Source organism: Populus euphratica, unplaced genomic scaffold (genome assembly GCF_000495115.2).
Source record: "Populus euphratica unplaced genomic scaffold, PopEup_1.0 scaffold1293.1, whole genome shotgun sequence".
Taxonomy (NCBI): domain Eukaryota; kingdom Viridiplantae; phylum Streptophyta; class Magnoliopsida; order Malpighiales; family Salicaceae; genus Populus; species Populus euphratica.
Window position 1 is genome coordinate 2,167 of NW_011501136.1, and position 10,995 is coordinate 13,161.

Genomic DNA, 10,995 nt, shown 5'->3' on the forward strand with positions numbered 1-10,995 from the left:
TTTAGTCTTAAAAGGTTTCAAATCTCCCTAATGATGGCCCTCTTAAGGACAGTAAAAGGATGTTGCAAGTAATGGTTAGGACATGTATGTCCACCATTGTCAAACAAGTACTTAGATTTGAGTTAGGTGTTTCACAAGTCTTGAACCCCAATTGATAGTTATAAGGCAGACTGCTAATTCCCCATTTATCCTAGAAGTTTGTATGTCATCTTGAAAAATAAAGCATGTGATGGATGCAAATATCAATCCATATCCAAAGTAAAAATGCATGAGCAAATAGTAAAAAAAATAAAGTATACAAGAAACAATTAAAGAAATAACATGTTAAAGATAAAAAAACATAGATCAAATAATAATTAAAACACTACAATCAAACAAAAAAAAAAGCTGAGTCCATGAGTGTCCCTAGTGGAGTTGTCATTTTGTTGTCTATATACGGCATCATAATGATCATTTTCTAGGACTAGGATCCTCGAAAGTAATGGATGGAAAGAACAAGGAACTCTTGTTTCTTATGATTATTGGTTAAAATCAATCCACCCCATTAGAGTGGACCATGGATTATTGGTTAAATCTAACCATTCTAAATTTCAAAACATATAAATAATAGTAATAAAAAAGGACTGTATTTTTATTTAATATTGAGAATATATCTTATATATAAGTTCACAATCTCATATATTGAAAGAAACAAAATATATTTTTAGTATTTTTAAAATATAGACTAAGTTCTTATGGTTGTAATAAATTAGTTAATACACCCAAAATGTATACAAAAAAACTGTTTTTTTGTAAATTTTTTTACTATGCTAAATTATACAAATATAATTTATTTTTGAGAAATTTGGCCATATGAAATTCAAAATAAAGTTGTATTTTTTTAATGAAAGATTTTTCCTCTTTGTTTTATAAAAAAAGTTGGTTTATTTAATACCAGAAAGACACCTCACATTCATGTTATAATTCCAAATATTTTTTTTTAAAATAGAGTGACTAGACAATAATTACAAAATAGTTCCTTGAAAAATATAAAATTAAATTAAAAAATAAGATTGTGTTTGGCAAGCCACAAAAAATCAGAAAAATAAGGTTGCCATAAACTGCTAAACATGCCCTAAGGACCAAAAGATGTTTTTTTTTTTCTTTTATGAAATTTTACACAATCAAACACTTTCTTGGCCTGGAATGGGTTCGGCCTAGCCACATAGGCTAGGCTTCCTAGCATAAAGCCTAGATTAAAAAAAAAGACCTGAATAAAAAAACAAAAAATAAAGATTGAACAAAGTTTTTTACTTGAACTTGATGAAGAACACAATGATGAAACCAGAAAATACAGTGCAATCACATATCAAATTACATTAAACAAAAGACATAGAAAGATGTAACATTAAAAACTAAGTTATAATCGTAAATCAAACAACAATGATGAACTCAGATTTGGACAAATTGATCCTAATAATTGAAGATCCTAAATCATGTATTCAAAAAATCTAACGATGATTTATCTAAAGTAAGATATAAAAGAGTAAAATGATATTATTAAACAAACAGATATGAATTTGAGCTTCGATTGAAACTCACAAGAGAAGCTAACACATCATATCATAAGGAAACATAATATCAACTAAAGAACATTCAAAAGCAAACCTAAAAAACATAAAAACCTAGAAAATCAACCTACGCCTCGCAATATAGCTTTAACATGCTCACCGTAACTTGTTTGAATCATCCAAAACATCAAGAAATAAACAATTAGTAGCAAAACAACAAGCAAAAATAATTGTCTAAAGAAAACTAAAAATACATTTTTCTATATACAAACATTGTTCTATTAACTAACTCTCTCATTTCTAACCATAAACATTATGCTTATAGCTCAAAAAACTCTAGTCACTCACCAAAATAGTCTAAGAACAAAAAAAATAACATCAACAACATCATCTTTCAACATATTCTACCATAAACATATTAATGATTAACTTAACATTAAAATATACTAAAATACCTTTCAAAGTAACATTTATTACTCAATTAACAACTCTAAAGTATCAAACTAGGCATCAAACAAAACTTGAACATGCATACTAAATCATGGCATAACTAAACTTATTAAAAACAAGCATCCATTGCACATTCAACTTAGAAAACAAACTCACAATGGATGAATAATAAACATTCAAGCATGAATTTAAAGGATAAATAACCAAAAAGGTGTGCTTTTTTAAGCTATAAACCCATCAAAGTTAAGAATATACCTTTAAAAAGCAATGTTGATTCCTTCTCTGAGTTATTTGCTTATTTCCCCTTGATTTCTAACTTCTTTTGAACTTGAGATTGATTTAGATTCTCCTCCTTTCTTCTTAACACTTAATCTTTATAACTTTTTATTTAATCAATTCTAGGGTATTCATCTTGATTCATTTGTATATCCTTTATTATATTTATATAATTCCTTCTTAAAAATCCCCCATATCTGTACTCAAAAAGCATCAACTCTTTTATAAGCAAATCAAAATTAAAAGTTATAAAACCATGGTGGTCTTGTAACAATATTGGTGGTTTATGGAAGATTCGTGCTCAATATCTCCTATAACCTTCCTAAAATGTGCATTCTGGCTTATTTTATCTTTTTATGAGCTCAAACCTATCAATAGAAGGCAAACATAAAGTTTAAACGATCATGGTTGTTTTCTTTTTCTTTTTCAATCATGGTTGATTAAGAGGGCTACTTTAGCAAGATTATCATGACAAATATGATATAAACATGTCATAGGTAAACCTGAATCATGTAAAGGGGAAACATATATGCCATTAAGAAAAAATCTCATTTGATTTGGAGGTTTAGAACTTCATATTCAATACTAGTAAGATTGATCTTTAATTAGCCTGCCTCTATCAATATAAGGGAGGTTGATTAGGGATAAGATGTTGTCCACATCATTAAAGCAAATGTGATGTAAATGTTTAATGAAAATAACTAATCCTTGTATAAGAGATGTTTCTTAATCAAGTGGTGGTGGTGGTTGAGCCTTTGAGGTGGTTAGAGATGCCACATTTGTTCGCCTGAAAATGGCATCTCGACCAATCTTCATCTGTTATTGAAAATGGTAAACAGAAACCAGACAACGTGTCACTCGTTCTCTTTATTAAAATAAAATGACATGTTATCTACTGTAACTCTTAAATTTTAGATTTTTAATTGGGAATTTAATAAACTTTAATTTGATCCCTATTGTTTTAATTTTAGCAAATACACTTTTAATTGACCCTGAAACTTCTTAATTTTTGCAATTGCACACCTTGATTTAAATCCTTTAATTTAAGCGCCTTTTGCACTTTAATCCTTGATTTATGGATTTATGCAATTTGACCATTACCAAACATTGAACTTTCATTTTTTTCCAAATTGACCCTTGAGTTTGATTAATTTTAGTTCCCTAACTTACACGTCTTTTACACTTTAGTTATTGGTTTTAAAATTTTTCAATTTAACCATCAACTAAACTTCAATATTTATTTCTTTTAATTGAACCCCTGATTGAGGGTCAAATTGAAGAATTTTCCCAAATTATGTACTTAATCTTTCATTAAACCAATTTGACTTTTCAAAAACTCAATTATGTCCTTGATATTTTAATTTTCTCAAATTGGTTCAAATTAGACCTCCAAACTTGATTTTTCTTCAATTGAGTCATTAATTGAATCTATAAAATCTATTAGAAGTTTAATTAAATCCTTAAACTTAATGAATTCTTCTTATTTTAACCCAATTGACTTTCAAACTTAAGTTTTCATTAATTAAGTCCTTAAATAAATTAATTAAACTTGTTAGAAGTATCATTGAGGGAATGATGGTTGCATGGTTAAGGTAGGGATGAGGGATACTTGGCTGATAGTGAAGAGATACTGATACATTTCTCCTAATGATATGGAAAGTGGGGAAAGTTGGTTATTGTTTGTTTAAAAGTCATTTTGAGGGCAAAAAATTCTTTATTTAGAGTATTTTGCTGGTTATTTAAGGGTGTTGGTTTGATTTTTAGGGAAAGGGATAGAAAAACATATATTAGATACAGAGAAATGTTTTTAGTAGGAATTTTGGAAGCTCCCTCTTTCAAGGTTGTTTACATCTGCATCCTTTTTCTTCCAAGTAAATCCTTTCTTTCCAGTTGGATCTACTATTTTCCCAGATTTAATGGCAATGACAATTACTAGATGGTAAAAAAAAAAAAGGTGATTTGAATGTATTAAAAAACAAATTGGTTTCCTCTTTTTCCAATAATAGGGGCTCAACCAAAGCAACCTTCTTTAGCCACCACTGGACATGCTCTCAAATTGTTTGCTTATTGAGTTATGACTTCTTCTTTTTTTTATATGATTTAATCCTCATTCTTTTCATTGCTATTTTTTTAACCTTAAAATATTTTTATATTTGATTATTTTGTTCTAGTTTCATCCTTCAACATTAAATTAGTTTGAATTAATAATCATTGTTAAGCCTGGGCATGAGATTTCATGGGTTGCAAATTTGAGAGATTAACCCAGTTTTAGAAGATTTGTCTACATTTACTTGCCTTTTTTTTTCTTTTTGAAATCTTATTTTTTTTCAATTTTATTATTTTATATTTATTTAATTAGGGGTTGGGCTCTGTTGATTTGTTTTTATTTACTTTCTATTAGATTTTTTGTTGATTTTTAAAATGATTTAATCATCTCACTCTTCAATAATGGTTTGTGTTTTATTCAATTTACTTTCGATGGGATTACTTTGGTATCACAACCAAATCACATATTTTGCATGCTAACCAGGTTGGACTCATGTCTGGTTTTTTTATTTTTTATATCTTTTTTGGATTATATTTTTTTTTTAATTTTATTATTTAATATTTTGTTTGTTAGGTATTGACCTTTAAAGTTTTTTTTTCATTTTACTTCCATGGGGTTATCGTGTTCTCATTTGATTCTTTTCTTTTCAAAATAAGATTCTTCAACATTTTATTTTTTTTATAAATTGATTTTTTATTTCAATCTCATCTTTCAATATTGATTGATTGATAATCAATTTTCATGATTTTTTTTTTGTTTCTTTTCTATTGGGTTACCCTAATCTTATACTCATGATTATGGAGTTAGTGGTTTAACTTGATTTGACTTAGTTTATTTTTGTTTCTTTTTATAAAAAAGAAAAATCAGTTTTGTATTATGTTGTTCGGTAATTAAGCTTAATTATTTTCTGGTGTTACATCCAAGTCTTATTTTTGACATCCTAAGTCGAATGGGCTTGGGTTTGGTTTTTTTTTTTTGTTAGTTTTTTTTTCATTTTGTTTACCATAATTGTTTTTTATTCATTTTATTAAATTAAATGATCATTTTAAACCCAATCGAGTTAATTATTTAAGTATCTAATTTTCTTAAAATATTTGCATCCCTATGAAACTTTTTGTATGTTGGAAAAAAATTAGGTTGGCTCGTGATATGGCGCGAACCACCTATTTAGTAAGTAAATCTAAAATTAGAAATAACATTGTTCATATTCTTACAATATAATTTACCTGTACTGTTCACAATGTCTCTCTTTTTTTCATTCTTTTTTTATTTAGTATTTATAAAACCAAATTATAGGCTAATTTATTCTATTCTATTAGGGGAGGTTAGGATTGAAAGACATGGAACCAAATTGGAAAGCTTAGAGGAATTTATTGGTTTTTTTGAACTTTAATTGAAATGTACAACTTAGTCCTTATACGTTTTAAATGATAAATATTGTCCCTTTAATTTTTAAAATTGTTAAAAAAAAAGAAGCCAATTTCAGTCCAAAATTTTATTTTTCTTATTTTTAAGTCTCTAATTTGAAAGAAGGAGAGAGTTCCTAGATCCTGATGTTAAAGATAGAAAAGCAGTGTTAACACCAACTTCAACCATTAAAATGGTCAATCTTGGTATCAATAAGTTTTCAAATTAAGATTATGTTCTTGTTCTTTCTTTATTGTAATGCTTAAATTTTGCTTATATTAATCTCTTGTTTATGCTTCTCATTTCATTTTCTTTACTTAGTTAAATTTTGTTTTATTTATATTCTTATCTTGTTTATTTATGTTTCTCTCTTTTTTTATGTTTAGTTAAGTTTATTATGTCAAGGTGAAAATGTTACACTAATAGTGTATGAATAAGTATAGTATAAACTCAACATGAACCTTAATGTTTGATACCAACATGTTTTGTATTTGTTATTTTGTTCACTTTTAATACTTTATTTGTTAAATGGTTAATCTAGATTTGTGTTGTATAACAATTAGTACAACAAATACTTAGTACTTTCATAACCCAATCGTATGGTATAACTGACACTTGTGATATGAAAGGAACTTGATTTGTTGTTAACATAAGTTATAATTATGAATACTTGATAATATTTACAAGTATTAGCATTATCCAAATAAAATAAAAAATATAATCATGTTAACAATTTATAATCTGATTGGAACCTTCTTTGTGTGTGGCTTTTAGTTGAGTAATAAAAAGAGTTTATACTATACGTGTTTGAAATACCATTAATGAATCCTCTAACCTTAATATTTTTTTATCATTGTTTAATTCTCATATTAATTTTACAATCTCAAAGTCCTGTTTAACTTCTTCTTATTATTGTTGTTGTTGTTGTCTATAATTTATATAGTTAACCTCCTTGTAGTTCGATTCTAGTCTTGCCGGGTTAGTTATTACTTTGACATTCCGATACTTAGAAGAAGACATCAATCTTTTGATCGTGTCACTAATTTTTTACCCATAATTATGGAGTTAGTGGTTTAACTTGATATGACTTAGTTTATTTTTGTTGCTATTTATAAAAAAGAAAAATCAGTTCTGTATTATGTTGTTTGGTAATTGAGCTTAATTATTTTATTATATTTACTTCTAATGGGATTACCCTGATGTTACATCCAAGTCTTATTTTTGACATTCTAGGTTAGATGGGCTTGAGTTGGGTTTTCTTTACCTTTTTTGTTATTAGTTTTTTTTTTCCATTTTGTTTACTGTAATTGTTTTTCATTCATTTTATTAAATTAAATGATCATATTAAACCCAATCGAGTTAATTGTTTAAGTATATGATTTTCTTAGAACATTTGCATCCCCTTGAAACTTTTTTTATGGTGGAAAAAAATTAGGTTGGCTCGTGGCATAGCGTGAGCTAGCTACCTAGTAAGTAAATCTAAAATTAGAAATAACATTGTTCACATACTCACAATACATTTTAGATGCACTATTCACAATGTTTTTTTTTCATTTTTTTTATTTAGCATTTATAAAACCAAATTATAGGCCAATTTATTATATTTTATTAGGGGAGGTTGAGATTGAAAGACATGGAACCAAAGTGGAAAACTTAGAGGAATTTATTGGTTTTTTCGACCTTTAGTTGAAATGTACAACTCAGTCCTTATACGTTTTGAATTATAATTATTGTCCCTCCAATTTTCTAAATTTCAAAAAAAGAAGAAGCCAATTTCAGTGCAAAACTTTATTTTTCTTATTTTTAAGTATCTATTTTGAGAGAAAAAAGAGAGAGTCGTTAGATCCCGATGTTAAAGATAGAAAAGCAGCGTTAACACCAATTCCAACCACCAAAATTATCGATCTTGGTGTCAATGAATTTTATTTCAAGAGGAGAGTTCTATTTAGATGTTGTTTCACCTTCAAATTACCTAAAAAATCATATCTAAATTTTGAAAGAATTTTGGTTTCGGGTTTATTTAGTATTTCAATGCAGGTTTTTTAGGTTTTTAAGGGCCATTTATGAGTTTATCAAAGTGTCTAGGGTGTTTGCTAGGTGTTTTAAGTCAAAACATGTTGAAAATCTAGGAAAAATAGACATGATGTCCTCCCTAACATTTTTAAAAAACATTAAGGCCTATACCTATGAGAACTTTTTAAATAGGCTAGCAAAACCTCATCTTTTTATTTAAAAAAAAAATAGAACTTTTTTTTCGCATGATTTTTTAATTTATATTCAAATTAATACCCCTTTTATTTGATTTTTTTATTTTTGTTTATTTATCCTTTTTAAAATTGTGGTTGTTTTTTTTAATTATTTTGAATGTATTTATTTTTTAAATACATAATTTTAATTATTCTATAATTTTTTTATGTTTTATATAATTAAAATTTATTTTTAAAAATAAAAAATATTTGTTTTTGCATAATAATTTTAGTATATGCAAACTTGCACAATATTGTTTCCCTTTTGATTCTATTCCATCAATTTAAGGTATGTATCCATTTTTATTATCGTTTGATCAAACAACTAATTATATAACTCGTGTTGTGAGATTAAATATTTTAATTTATATGTATTTTTATATTTTTATATTTTTATCTTTATTTATCATTAATGACTTTTTTAAAATGTTTTGAAACAAATAATTTTCTAGGTCACCTAGTTAGTGAATCTATAATATACCAATATTGATAATTGTTTTTTCATTATTCTTTTATATGCTAAAAATAGATTATTTTTTTAGAATGAATACTAAAATGTAAGTAATCCTATTTTTTCATTATTTTATTTTTTATACACCATAAAATAAAATCCTACCCAACATAAAATAAACTACATAACTCACTCATAAATTAAATTATATAGTACAATATTGGGACTTTATGCTGACTATAAAACTCTAGAAAGACTTGAGGTAATAAAATTTACCAAATTATTAAATTAAATCTTTAGTTAATATTTTATGGATTATTGTTCTATTGGTTTATGTTACCTTTTACTTTTTTTTTTGGATAAATACTGGTTATTGGAAGATTATTTATTAAAATTTATAGAAATTCATAATATATATTGTTAATTGTTTTTTCATGTAGCATATATAATTTGAATAAAACGTGTAAGATAAAAAGAAATTCATAATCATATAATTTCAATTTAAAATTATTTTGTAATTATTATTTTTAAAAGTTACATATTTTTATCCTAGCTATTTGTTATTTTAACTTTCAAGACTCCTTTAAAGATATTCCAAAACAAGCCAATAAAAAGAATAAAAGAATGAAATATAAAGCTTATTAAATCACATCAAAATTCATCAAGTTATTAAATTGAATCCTTGGATAATGTTTGATAGGAAATTTTTTTATTGTTGACTTATGCTATTTTTTACTCCATTGAAAAACAAATTAATAATATAAAATAAGACAAGACTTATTAAAAATTGATTTATATAACTTTTTATTCATGGTTGTATTGCATCATATATAATTCAAAATAATTATTTAAAATAATAATTGTTCATAATAATATAATCTTAGGTGAAAATATTAGTAAGTAATATTTTTAAAAGTTATATATTTGTCCTAACTATTAATTGTTAAAACTTAAGATATAATTCATTTTTTATATCTCATTTTTATTTAATTCCATGAAAAAAATATTTAATATGATTTTAAAATTTTAAAATTAATTATTTTATAATTATCAAAATTTATATAAATTTATTTAAAATTAAAACATGTTTATTTAATATACTCCTTTAGAAATAGTTGTAATCTATCTATTAGAATATAGAAAAAATATTATAAATTAGTTCATTCATAAACGTTAGAAGGACATACCCAGAAACTAGTATTAATAAAAAAGGATTATAGTTAATTATAATTGGCAAAACTAATTAATTCGTCTCATAGTTTTAAAAACTATATATTTAATCCCTGTCTTCTTGAATCCATTTATAACTTACTCCTTTCTATATATTATATATTTTCTCAATTTTTATTTTAATAAATAGAAAAAAGAAAAGAAAAATATTTTTTAGAGTAAGATATCATTAATTAAGCATGATCAACTTTATCTAAAGACTAAATCATTAAATTAATATTTTTTATGGGAACAATTTTTCTTGATAATATGTTTTTTAATCAACAAAATAATCATAAATTCAAAATATAATATGTATTGTATTATATCTTTTTAAATATTGATACAATAACATTGGATAATATTGTTTTTAAAATATTACGATTGCAATATATTGAATCGAGCTAGATTAACCTGTTAAATTTATGATCGAGTTATGAGATCATGATAATCATATATAAAAAAAATAAAAATAAATTATGAAGATCAATTCCTAATTAATTCAATATTAAAAAATATTAAATAAAAATAATAGGAAAAACCTACCTGAATCACCATATGTTAACATGCTAAACTTACAACTCATGTCATGATATCAGAATAACTCCATCAAAGCAAATCAGAAAACATTATGAAGTTTAATTTCTCATCAACCTAATATTGAATGATAAAAAAATAATTAAATATAAAAAACAATTTAAGTTAACCTAGACTAACTTGTTAAACTTGTAATTTGAGTTATATGATTGAAATAATTTCATAAAAAAAAATTAAAAATTTACAAAGCTTAATTTTTAACAAATCTAATACTGAAGGTTGAAATCGAGAGAGAAAAATAAACATATGAGATCAGGATAAATACTCAAAAAGAAAATTAAAAAAAATTATGGAGTTTGATTATCAAATAATCTAATATTGAAAAATAAAAAAAAAGATTTAGTTATTTGAAAATAAAATTAAAAAATACATGTATATTTAATTAAAAATAACATAAAAATATAAACAAAGTCAATTAATACTAACCTTTCAAATTTGTGACTTAGGTTATAAGATCATGATGACTATATAGAAAATAAATAAATAAAAATTTTGAAGCCTAATTAAAAGAAATACTTAATTAAAAAATGATCAAGATAAAAAATAAACAAAGTTAATATAAATCAACTTGTCAAACTTGTAATCTTAATTATGAGATTAAGATAATGTCATATAAAACATATAAAATAAATTGAAAAAAAAATTACAAAGTTTAATTTTTAACTAATACAATTTGAAAAGATGAAATTAAAAAAAATCAATTAAAAAACTAGAAAAATAACTTGGATTAATATATTAAACATGTGATTTAGATAATAAAAT